The sequence below is a fragment of the Diabrotica undecimpunctata genome, chromosome 2 (genome assembly GCF_040954645.1).
Source record: "Diabrotica undecimpunctata isolate CICGRU chromosome 2, icDiaUnde3, whole genome shotgun sequence".
NCBI lineage: Eukaryota > Metazoa > Arthropoda > Insecta > Coleoptera > Chrysomelidae > Diabrotica > Diabrotica undecimpunctata.
This window is the reverse complement of record NC_092804.1, coordinates 155,864,739-155,878,273: the sequence shown is the minus strand read 5'-3', so window position 1 is coordinate 155,878,273 and position 13,535 is coordinate 155,864,739.

The window sequence follows — 13,535 nt, the reverse complement described above, 5'->3', positions numbered from 1 at the left end:
AACCAACCAGATGTAAAATAGAAATTGATGGCATCAATATTGAACAAGTAATGGAAATAAAATACATGGGAATTACATTGTCTAGCTATGGAGACCTAGACAAAGAAGTGAGAGATCAAGTACAAAAAGAAAATAGACTGGCAGGATGTCTTAATAACACTATAAGGCGAAACAGATACATTGACACTGAGATGAAGTGAAGAATTTATAAAGCCAGTGTAAGACCAATAATGACATACGCCTCAGAAACAAGACCCGACACATCCACAACGCAAAGGCTAATGGAAAACGGCAGAGATGAAAGTACTGAGAAGAATTACAGGAAATACGCTGAGAGATCGAAAGAGAAGTGAAGACGTTAGAAGAAAATGTAACGTACAGCGTATAAATTAATGGACACAAAATAGAAAACAAGAATGGAATAACCACATAAGCAGAATGGAGGAGACCCGTTTCGTCAGAATAGCAAGAGATAAGTGTCCAATCGGCAGAAGAAGTATCGGACGACCGCGCAAAAGATGACGTGACAACCTTTCATAGAGGTATTAACCCGCCAATGAACAAGCAGATTGCTTATAAAGAGGAAGAAGAAGAAGAATATAATCACAAGTAAGGCATCTCGAAACTTTTCGGCTTACAGACGATTTTCCTCTTCTAGAAAAATGGCAATTTCCACTTTTTAGTCATAAACACATTGTAAAAATTTGCCATATGGCTTCGCAACAAAATAGCAACGTCGAATGTTCTGCATCCATATCATTGCAAAGTGCGTTAAAGATTCTTGATTTTATTGGTCTCATTATTTTTATAAGTTACTACAATTACAGCTGTCGTTTGCACAATATTGAGATCAGGACTCATTTCTTTGGAAGCCAGAGCTTAAAGTAGTTATGATGGTAACCAAAGTTCTGAAAGGACATGGTGCATGAAGAAGTTGCCTCATCAAGCTGAATCGAAAACAACTTGTCACGCAACTTTTCAAGATGCTGATGCTGTACATTTTTGGCTATATATGTCCAAGAGACTAGATGAGAAACATTTGGCTAGCATTGTACGTGGCAATAAATTAATAAACAAAATATTCCTTAATGTTTAAAATATGGCAAAATATGCAAATAAAGCAAAATAGAGCAAATGTATGGTAATTAAGCAATTTTTAAAAATATAGTCTAGAAACAGATATATTTACATACGTATTCATTCGTTAAAAAAATTATTTTTCTTTCCACACACTAGTATTGTAAGAATATTACATATTATTGCAAACATAAGAAGTGTTATCTATCTAGGTTTTCTGCTTTGCATATCTAAAACACATTTTTACGTTTATATTGCAAAAGAAACAGTAGCACATAATTTTGTAATAATGTCCCATGTATGCTTAGAAATGCATTTATAAAGTATTGTAGTTATTGCATGTAGTTATAACATTAAGTTTTCAGACGGTGAAATTGATAATTGCTGACAGAAGGAAAACAAAAATATAATTAAAATGTTTATTAGCAGTAAATATTTATTCTCACTTTATGCAATTAAAAATTACATTATTAAAATGTGTACATTAAATTATGCCTGTCGTTATAATAGTAGTTTTGTATGTCGTCCTCTTCAGATTATTTCCTATTCTGCCATTTTCTTAATGCTTCCGCTGTTTCTCGTTCTTCGAAGTGTAGTTTTTACTCTGTTAGTATTTCTGGTAGTATATGTTAGGTTAGGTTAGATATACCCGGTATACCCTTCATCATCATCAGTTGGCGCTACAGCCCTTCGTGAGCCTTGGCCTGCTTCAAAACATTCTTCCATCCTTCCCTATCGAGTGTCTGTCTTCTCCAGCCCCTCACTCCAATCTCCCTCAGATCTTCCTGTACATCGTCCAGATATCTGAGTTTAGGTCGCCCCCTTCTTCTTCTTCCGACCGGCCTGTTTAGCATAGTTATTTTAGTGGGATCACTCTCATCCATCTGCATAACGTGGCCCACCTACCTTAGGCGGTTTATTTTGATGGTCTTCACAATATCTGCATCACCAAAAAAGTCTATAGAGTTCAAAGTTATATCGCCTTCTCCACAGACCCTGTTCGTTTACTCCGCCATATATGGTCCTCAATACTTTTCTTTCAAAGACTCGCAGTAACTCTTCATCTCGGGTAGTCATTGCCCATGTTTCCGATCCGTATGTGAGCACTGGGCGTATTATTGTTTTATAAAGTTTGCACTTTGTTGCTCTTGACATACTTGTCGCTCTTAGTTGAGGGCCCAGGCCAAAATAACAGCGGTTAGCCACGCATATTCTTTTTTTTATCTCGTTGGATGTGTTATTTTTGTAGTCTACCAGTGATCCTAAGTAGCAGAATTCTTCTACCATTTCTATCGTTTCGTGTTGCACCTCTAAGTTATTTTGTTGAATTCTTGATATGGCCGGCATATATTTAGTTTTCTGGATGTTAATCAGAAGTCCGATGTTTTCTGCGGCATTTTTGATACCTGTGAAAGCCTCCACTGCTTCATTTTGGGTTTTTCCAATTATGACGATATCATCAGCGTATGCCATTATTTGTATACTACGGGTATATATCGTACCTTTTAAGTTTATTCCCGAATCTCTCATAACTTTTTCTAACGCTAGGTTGAACAGCGTGCATGATAGCGCATCTCTGTTGGTTTTAAATGGTTTTGAAACATCCCCTTGTACGCGCACTTTACATTCGACTTTCATCATTGTCATTTTAATTAATTCTACCAATCCTTTTGGTATTCCTAATTCGATCATCGCCGAATATAATTGGGACCTGTCAATAGTATCGTACGCTGCCTTAAAGTCTACGAAGATGTAATGGCAGTCTATGTCGTACTCCGTCGTTTTTTCTAATATTTGTCTGATGGATGATATACGGTATACCCTTCGCCTTTAGTAAATAATTATTCTTAAATTCTCCTATGTTTTCTTCCGATTGTGTTCTATTCTTATCAGTAGGTTATCTCTTTTGATTAGAATTCATGTTTCTCAGTTCTTCCCTATAATTTTTCAACTTACCCTTTCAATACGACTTTTAAATTTTTTATTATATCTTCCATTTTAAATATTATAGATTAAGTCATATACAGTTAGAAAACATAAATACTGAATTTAAAATTTGTGCATAAACTAGTTTGTGAAAAAAATGTCCTTATTTTTATGAAATGGAAAAATATAAAGTAATACTTGACACTGACGACAAATAATTTTTGTTCTTTTTTTGATTTTATGATTTTAAGGAGATAAAAAGAATTGTATAAACTAGAGGGGCTTTCGTGCAAGCAGATCCAGTGTGGACAGCATATTTTCTCTAAAGCAGGGTATTAAGAAAAGATTAGTTCACAACCTTTCAACCGATGTAAACTTTATAGATCTGACAAAGGCATATGATAGTGTACCACTTTTAAGGCTCTGGGCTACAAAGAGTAAACAAAAAAAATAATATGTAAAAGCAGTAAGACAGCTTTATAAAAATATGACGGTAAACATTAAAACTGGAAACAAATGAACAAGAGAAATTCCTATTAGTGAGGGTCTTAAGCAAGGCTGCTGCATAGCATGTAAAATTTTTAAAATATATTTGAAAATGAGGCGCTCTCAGTGTGGAGGAGAAAATGCTGCAATACAGGCATCTCAATCGAAGACGAGAGATTATACACGATACACTTCGCTGACGACCAAGCCATTCTAGCTGAAGACGAGAGTAATATAGACTATATGCTTATAAAACTGGAAGAGGAGTACACCAGGAGAAAAAGAAGTATTGAAGAAGTAAAAACCGGGTACTTAGTTGTAGGAGAAAAACCAGAAAGCCTACAAATTGAAATGGTAACTATAAAATCAACTAAAACTTTTAAATACTTGGGAGTTCAAATAATATCAAAAGCAGGGAGTAACGAAGAAATACATTCTAGGATTGGCCATGCTTGATCAATAACTATACAGCCACACGGACTATTGAGAATAATAAAATAACAAAAGAAAATAAAGGAAAAAATTATAAAACAATAATAGAAAGTATTGGTTTATACGGCTCCGAACTCTGGAAAATAAATCAAAGAAACAAATCAAAAGTTAAGGTCATGGAAATGGACTATTGGAGACGATGTTGTCGGCTCACTAGGTTTGATAGGGTGAGGAATGTAGACATTAGGAGAGACATGAAAATTGACCTAGACATAATAGACACCATCGAAGCCAAAAGAATAATTTGGTATGGACACCTGCACATAATGCCTAAAAATATAGAAAAATGAACTTCGCCCACTAGAAAAAAAAAAAAACGATTTACACCAAGACGGTCATGGAGAGAAAATATCAAGGATGCAATGACCGCAAAAGATTTTATAACTGAAGATTGCTTCGACAGAAAATGCTGGAAATTAGGATGCGAGAAACGGTGCCAGCTGTAGAAGATTCGTGTGTTATATTACACTGCTGGTCAGAAAAATCCGGACACTTGCATTTTGTATTTTTTTTTTAATTTCGTCAGTATATAGTGCTTTGAATGAAGATGAATTATACAATAATAATGAAAAAACGGTTATTCGTAAGAATACACCATCGCCATAGAACCAAAATTCTTACATTTGGCCAAAAATAATATTCTATTTTGTTTGCTAGCATCAGATTTTATTGCAATTTTTATTGCATTTACTATAAGTTGCAGGTTTTTTTAGATAAACCAGATCACTGTTCATAAGTGTTTTCAAATCGTGTTAACATGACTTCCGAAAATAATACAAAAGTTGTGGCATTATATATGAAGATGGTCGCAGTATATATTATATTGCAAATCATTTGAATATTGCCAAAAGTACCGCCCATGATACTCTTACGAAGAATCGTCAGACTGGGGAATTTACTAGAAACTAGAAGACCTGGATCAGACAGAAAAAGCTGCAGATATCAGCATGATGAACGTTAAGAACGTTTTTAAGATTTTTGCATTACGGAACCGCTATTTAACGTCAGATGTTCTCGCTAGTCGTTTGTTAGAAGCTCAAGGAACAAGGAATATTTCTGCACGAACTGGAGGAAGAGTTCTGCATGAAAGTGATTTTCGTTCTCATAATCCAGTAGGATACCCTAAATTAACAGCAGCTCACCAAGCTAACAGGACAAATTGCGAATGATCACAGAGATCACAGACTGTTCAGCAATGTAGTGTTGTAATGTTTTTTGACGAGTCCAGTTTTTACTCACGAGCTTAAGACGGACGTGAACCTGTATGGAGGAGACCTGAGAACGATTTGCACCTTGCTGTGTTTCACCCAGAACACTGTTTGGTGGCGGAGGTGTTATGGTATAGGCGGGTATTTCTTTCAACGGACGCACCGAATTAATTTTCATCAAACATGGAGCTCTAACAGCAGACAGATACAAACAACAGTGTCTGGATGATAATGCTGTCCCCTATATCTCTTTCGTTGGGGATAATTTCTTATTTATGTATGATAATGCGTGTCCAAATACTGTTCGAACTCCCGTTTTGGTTTTTCTCGCTTGTAGTTATTAAAAATATTAAAAAGAGGCACAATTCAAGAGCTGAAAAGAGCGTCGAATAAAGAGCAAGAACAGATTCAGCAACTTATTGTATGCCGTGCAATACCGTACACCCCTATGATGGTTACCTTATATAAATTCAATTATTAGTCCAGTTTTATAATTCGTTCATCAATTGGTTCCGGCGTTTCTGATTCATTTACTTTCTTCTTAGTTTCGATTAAGTATTGCGATGTCTATATTTAATTCCTTTGTTTTAAACAGAAATTCATTTATGTTGGTCGATATTCCTTGTATATTTCAAGTGCCCAAAATCATTTTCCGTTTTCGTAGCTTGGTCCGTTTTTCCCTTTAACTAACCGCGCTGGTGTATAAAATACACCATCTCTATAAAAACCAAATTTCGTATCCACTTTTTACACTCTATTCAACAATAATGTAACCTTCGACCGATGTGATTATTTGATTGCTGAAGAGTTAGTTGATTTCTTTAGTGCAGTACAGTTTGGTGAATAAAATACACCGTGTAGGTAGCAAGTAAGTAATATTAAGTGCCATTTTGTAACCGTTTCAAAAGATTTAAAAGAAACTCATTATATATTTCGATTATATTTTTTTTTAATAAAACTAATAGCCCCATCTATCTGTCAAGTACCTACCTGTAGCCGACTCAAGGATTCTTCTGTAATTCCCAAATATATCCGGTAGATGAGCATATTTTTCAACTTGTCACTCACGCCCAATTTCCAGATTCAGGCGCCATGACAGCGCTTCGCTCTTTTCTGTTAAGACCGTCCAACCGTTAAGACGTGTTTCCAAAGTGGGTCTCAATTCAGAGGTGAGTTAATAAATCCTTTTCTTGTCCATATTTCAGTTCAGATAGATATATTATTTTTTTAGACCCTTATTGGAGAGGCTATAATGCTGCCATTATATTTCTAATACTCGTCGCAAGATAGTATTGCTATGGAGTTATTCCAGATCATGGCCCAGTAGCAGTATCTTTTTTTGGAATCCCTAACCCCTCTTATCTAGGATGGTGGTGATTTTATATAGTACGTAGCTGAATCAATGGTTTATTTGGTGACTTATTAAACAAGAAGAGAAACAGAGCAGATTAAGGTTGTACCAATTTTTATTATACCTACTTTCAAGACAACAGAAATGATTATGAACTCAAAAAAAAAATGAAAATATAGTGAAGTGTTCTAATTTAATTTAAAGGTTTATTTTCTTCATTGTTGCTAGTTGATAAATAACTATATTATTTTCAATGTAAACAAATTTCGAAATTTGGGGTTAATATATGTATATATATATATACATTCATTTTCTTTATAACCAATTCTTAATTTAATACGATACAAAGATTTTTTGTTTATGATAATGTTAACATAAAATAATATTTTGGAATCCCTTTGGGATGACGTAACTTTTAATGTTTTCTTTTTGTTCATTACTAAGAAATAATAAAGAATAGTTTTCTTGTAAACTTTCAATAAATCTTAATTTTTTTTTTCTCTTCCCCTTCGAGGATAAACCAGGGGTGGCGTCCAATAATAAATTATAACTTCATATTATCTAATTGTGCTTGGATTTAAAATACGATATAGTTTCTATATGTTTATGAAAACCCCGCCCAATTCTCTTCCGACAGTGAGCGATTCAGGCCTTGTATATATTATTGTAGCACGGCAAGCGTTACAAAATGGCGCCGCCAACGTGTGGCATGTATTAGATTTGCTCCATTTGTACCTTCGTTACAAAATGTCGCCCAGCGTGTGGGGCTTTTGAATATTCCTGTATCTTCAGTTTTTTTTCAATATTATTAGTTGTTTTGTACCCCCCTGTATATGTGGTTAATTAAGTCTGTATGTTTTGAACCATTTTTTTAGTTAAATTGTGTATTTGCTTTCACCCAATTTTTGTTTAATCAGTTTAGAATTATTTGCAAAGTATTTATTTGTATTCGTTTTTAGTCTTCGTAAAATTACGTAGAAATATTTCCGTCTATTTTCTGAGATCAAAATAAAACGTATTTGGAATGATGTGATGTAAACATTCACTGCTTAATTTCTTTTTGTCGGTATTCTTAATGCGAACGATATTAATTTGTGTATTTACAGACTCGTCTAAAAAATAAACATTCCATGTTAGAAATTTTGTTTACGTTCATGAAATAATTGATTTGGTATCTAAACGCTGGCCTTTTCTTGGAAGCGTTTGTAAGTAATATAATATTTCGTCGTTCTTTTTTAGTGTTTAGATTGAGTGAAACCTTGAAATTATTCCGGCTAATATGTCTCGACAATTTGTATAGTCCTCAATTCTTTTTCTTTGCAGTTCAGTCTTTTGTTTATAGAAGCATAATAATTATATTCCTCAATGTGTTTATTTTAAATAAACGAAATGGCACTTAGCGTTCGTTATTTGAAAAATCAATTAAGTGAATTTTATTTCTTAACCTTGATTCATGGTTTTTATTTGCGGCACACAGCTGGGAATTATACCTATATACAGGCTGTCCCGACCTACGTAATTTTAAAATGTGTTATCTGGATTTTTGCAGAATACTTTTTTGGGTGTTTTTGATATAATATCTGTTATCTGTTAAATTTTCTTTTTAATTTGTTTTCGTTTATTTTAAAAATTTATTTTTTCATAGTTTAACTTTTTCGTACTTTGAAAAGAAAATTTTATTTCCTGAAAAGGAAAATGCTTTCTATATTTTACAGTCCATGGTTCTTTTGTTTTGCAAGTATAAGGAAGTAATGATATGACTTCGTTTCTCTCTGCCTAAGGCGTCTTTGTTGAGAATATAGAGCGGAAATATTGTTATTCTCCTTCTGTTATGTTAATTTTATGTCTTTGTGTGGTCAGATGTAGTAGAAGTATGTTTTTGGTACTGGAATTTATTGTTATTTGTGGTTTTACCTTTTTTTTCTCGAGATGTCCTGTAGGACGTACAGGCACGTGACCTGTATTATTGTATCTTGAGTTATTTGTGTGGATGTCAGACTGTTGTATACGCAGCAGCTTTCTTTTTTTTTGTCGTTGACATTTTTGTGGTCTTCTAATATAGTTTACTAGACCACGTATATCTTTTTGCTTTGAAACTTTTGGCTAAGGCTCAAAAGCTTTCATTTATTATCTTGTGTTCATGATATGGTACAAGTGAAGGTTGGAGTAGTTTACTGTTGTCTATTGTGACTCTTTGTATATACAGAGGTGAAACAACCCGCTGCCGCCTATTGTGAATTTATCTTTTATCTTTATGTCGACGTTAAGACCACTTTTGTTTAACAATTGAAGTAGTTCTGGTACTACCGTTAAATGACCCACTGAGAATGAAAAGTTTATATTATTTTGACTCTCTTAGAGTTCTGCTAAAGAATGGTAAACATTTCTTTGTGATTTGTATGACGACCATATTGGATTCAATTAGGTGTCAAAAATGTTTTACTGTTCAACTTTTTTTATTGTTGTGGTGTGTTACATCCAACCTCACGATTTTTTTTATTATTGACGATGGATTGTAATATTTTTCTATTTCTTTGGAAGATTGTAATGATTCTTCCGTTCCTTTTAAGTCTTATCGTAAGTTTTTGCTTCGTGGAAGACTCCTACGATTTTTTTTGTTTCTTTTGGAAACAACAGTTTGAAACTGAACTTTTTGTGTAGCGATTGTGTCTTGTATGCCATATACCCCTTTTCTTTCTGCTTCTCCAAGATGTGTATTAACGGTTTGGATTTATTTTCTTCTTTTTTCATTTTGGGAGTCTTCTTCTTGCTTGGAAATTTTCTGCTGTGATCAATCACAGAGGATATTCTTATGGAACTATTGGCCATCCTGTCTTTCTTCTTTTGCGTTAGTTTAATTTTCAACCAGTGGTTGGAAATTCATTCATTGCTTGACTGTCATAGTCAACTTTATTATTGTTTGATGCTATTTAGGTTGTCTACCTAGTGGATAACCATAGCGAAACTTGCTAAAGCTACTTAGTAGGCCACCCGCCTTTGTTGAGCTGGAAGCATCCTTCTTTTCGCTTTCAGAAACTTTAACACTGGTCTGTTCCACACTTTTGGTTAGGTTAGAGCCATATTTATGGAAATCTGCCATTGGTCGTTGTGCCTAATAGCCAACGAACTGTACCTGATGTCGATTCATCAAATCGAGCATCCAGTTTAATTTTGCATGTAAATATGTCGTGATTTTTGTTTATATTTTTTTGTTTTATTAAGACCTAAAAGCTTATCAACCTGTCAGTGTTTCGTCGGAAAATTCAGATTTGTCTGAAACCGAATAAATCGGTTTTCTTAAAATTTTATTACCTTTCTTCTAAAATGTTCAGTCCATTCTTAATTTTTAATTTTTTAGTTGATTCCCTTTACGCCTTTGCGTACTTAATCTTTGCTACCTTCTCCAGCGACTATTCAACCCCTCCGTGGCCCGTGTACAGGAAGAGTTGCGCTAACGCAAACTTTATCCTGGAGAGGATTCGTTTCCTTTCCAAATTTTTTTGGCGTGGGGTCAGTACAGCACTGATACCCTAGTACTTAGTACATTGAATACCACTTTGCTTCGGCAAATCTGTCCCTTAGTGCTTCTTTCCCTTCAGGAAGTTGACACGTTTCAATTTTTTTTTGAGCTGTCTCGACAACCCTTGTTTTATGTCGGTGGTGTTGACTATTAGTCAGGGAGCATCCTGCTATAGTCAAGTGGATTAGTGGACCTATCCCTATTCCAATTAATAATTTTGTGTATCTCAGATGTTGTCGCAAAGAGACGAGCCTCTGGAAGTAGTGTAGGAGACTCCGCACGTCGATCTCCAGAGCAACTCAGTTTGGCTCGCACCCCAGTTCGTTGAACTGTTTTACTTTTTATTATTATAATATTGATCATTTATTGTGTTCAATATGTCTATATATATATGTATATATATGTGTATATATATATGTATATATATGTGTATATATGTGTATATATGTCGTATTTCTTTTCGACATAAATTTTATTTTTATCTTATCTTATTCTACTTCGGTATTATTCTCTCTCTAGTTTGTATTGATCGAGATCTTGAGTTTATGCTACCCCGACCAAGAACCTATATTGATTTTAAGGGTGTTTGCAAAATTTAATCTCATTTTATTTTTAGAATGCCTTGGTAGAATGTGATATTTTTATGCTTATGGTAGTTTATATTACAATGAATTGTACATACCTTTAGTTGTCTTCAAGTGGATACAAAATTCAGTTTATCTTATTTTACGGACTTATAAATCCAAGTAATTTTTTTGGTATCTATACCAAAGATATCAAGATTCCTCTGTCTAGTTACCAATGATAGTTCATTATAGTATCTGTTCATTTTGCCTAAGTTTTACTCTTAGTGTGAAGACCTTCGAATTTCGACTCTCTATTCGAAACCCCCCAAAATAATGTTTGAAAAGATTATTGCTGTCTAACATCCTATATTCTGAATGGCCAGACACTGAGGAAGGCTAGGGATGAAGTAAGCGGATTCCCGCTAGTTGACTCGTCGGAATGATAAGCCATTCATAATTTTATTTCAGTAATAAATCTAGAATAACAGCCTCCCGCGTCAGGAAACTTTTTTAGTTCTCCAATACTTGTTTAGTTATGTAATCTAGAATTATTTAGACCCTACCCGAAGTTGACCCTACCCGAAGTTGACCTACCGATGTTGTCCCTATTATAGGCGGATGATACACGTTAGTTATCACAAATTCTAGTTGTCATACTAATAACTAAACATCAGCTTTTTTTGTTTCTATAGATGTGTCTTACAGAAATTCTGATGTCTACCTTTCCCAGTAAACTTATTAAGGCTTGTCTTTGTAGAACTTTAATGTACCAAATTTTGAACTATTAGTAACTCTTTCCTTTTCTTTGCGTATTTCTAAATGTGTCTATAATGACGCGCTGCGTTATTACCTTATGTTATTCGTGGATTAAGTCATAGATGAAAGACTCTATGCTTCCGAACAAACGATGACACATTTGTATTTTGTATCTTATGGCGTTAATGATACGATTGTATTATTATTCTTATGTTATTCGTGGATTAAGTCATAGATGAAAGACTCTACGCTTCCGAACAAACGATAACATTATTTTTTTTGTGTTTTATTGTGTTAGGTCTCATAACGACTACGCAGTAAATTATCTGTTTTGTATCTTGGTGACAACACTAGTATGTTTTGCTTTATATTACTTATGAAATTTCAAATGGTAATATCTTAATTATATTATTTCGATTAAATGCGAGCATTTGGTCTCAAATAATGATTTGTAGATATGTTTTGTTTTATTCCGCTTTGTTCATGATATTGGTTATAGGTGAAATACCCTATGCATTTTGAGAGTGAGAATGCAATTTTTTTTTGTTTACATTTTTATAGTTGAGTCATAAATATTCTATGCGTTCTGTTTCGCTTTGTTCTGAAATCTTTGAGTTGTTCCCACGTGAGTTGTGAAAGAAGGATTCTGTGAGTCCAGATTGTAGCTACATTTGTCCATTCTGTTTGTCTTACCTCTCCGTATATCTATTCCCACTTTTGAAAAGGTTAGTATGGTGTGCCACCATGCCTAGTCCGATTCCACGCTGGTACCCAGTTGAAATCGTGGGGAGGGCTGTGTAACCGTTTCAAAAGATTTAAAAGAAACTCATTATATATTTCGATTATATTTTTTTTTAATAAAACTAATAGCCCCATCTATCTGTCAAGTACCTACCTGTAGCCGACTCAAGGATTCTTCTGTAATTCCCAAATATATCCGGTAGATGAGCATATTTTTCAACTTGTCACTCACGCCCAATTTCCAGATTCAGGCGCCATGACAGCGCTTCGCTCTTTTCTGTTAAGACCGTCCAACCGTTAAGACGTGTTTCCAAAGTGGGTCTCAATTCAGAGGTGAGTTAATAAATCCTTTTCTTGTCCATATTTCAGTTCAGATAGATATATTATTTTTTTAGACCCTTATTGGAGAGGCTATAATGCTGCCATTATATTTCTAATACTCGTCGCAAGATAGTATTGCTATGGAGTTATTCCAGATCATGGCCCAGTAGCAGTATCTTTTTTTGGAATCCCTAACCCCTCTTATCTAGGATGGTGGTGATTTTATATAGTACGTAGCTGAATCAATGGTTTATTTGGTGACTTATTAAACAAGAAGAGAAACAGAGCAGATTAAGGTTGTACCAATTTTTATTATACCTACTTTCAAGACAACAGAAATGATTATGAACTCAAAAAAAAAAATGAAAATATAGTGAAGTGTTCTAATTTAATTTAAAGGTTTATTTTCTTCATTGTTGCTAGTTGATAAATAACTATATTATTTTCAATGTAAACAAATTTCGAAATTTGGGGTTAATATATGTATATATATATATACATTCATTTTCTTTATAACCAATTCTTAATTTAATACGATACAAAGATTTTTTGTTTATGATAATGTTAACATAAAATAATATTTTGGAATCCCTTTGGGATGACGTAACTTTTAATGTTTTCTTTTTGTTCATTACTAAGAAATAATAAAGAATAGTTTTCTTGTAAACTTTCAATAAATCTTAATTTTTTTTTTCTCTTCCCCTTCGAGGATAAACCAGGGGTGGCGTCCAATAATAAATTATAACTTCATATTATCTAATTGTGCTTGGATTTAAAATACGATATAGTTTCTATATGTTTATGAAAACCCCGCCCAATTCTCTTCCGACAGTGAGCGATTCAGGCCTTGTATATATTATTGTAGCACGGCAAGCGTTACAATTTACGGGCCTTTATTTGTCCAGTAAATTGGTGTTTATGTTGATTTTTGGACATTTTTATTATTTTAGGGACAAATTAAAAATAAGAAACCCCAACAAATTGATACACATGGAATTAGAGGAACTGGCTCAAGTTATTTACGATTCCGATTCGGAAGAAGAATTACCGAACGACGTTGCTGAAACTTCTCCTAAAAATATATAAAGGAG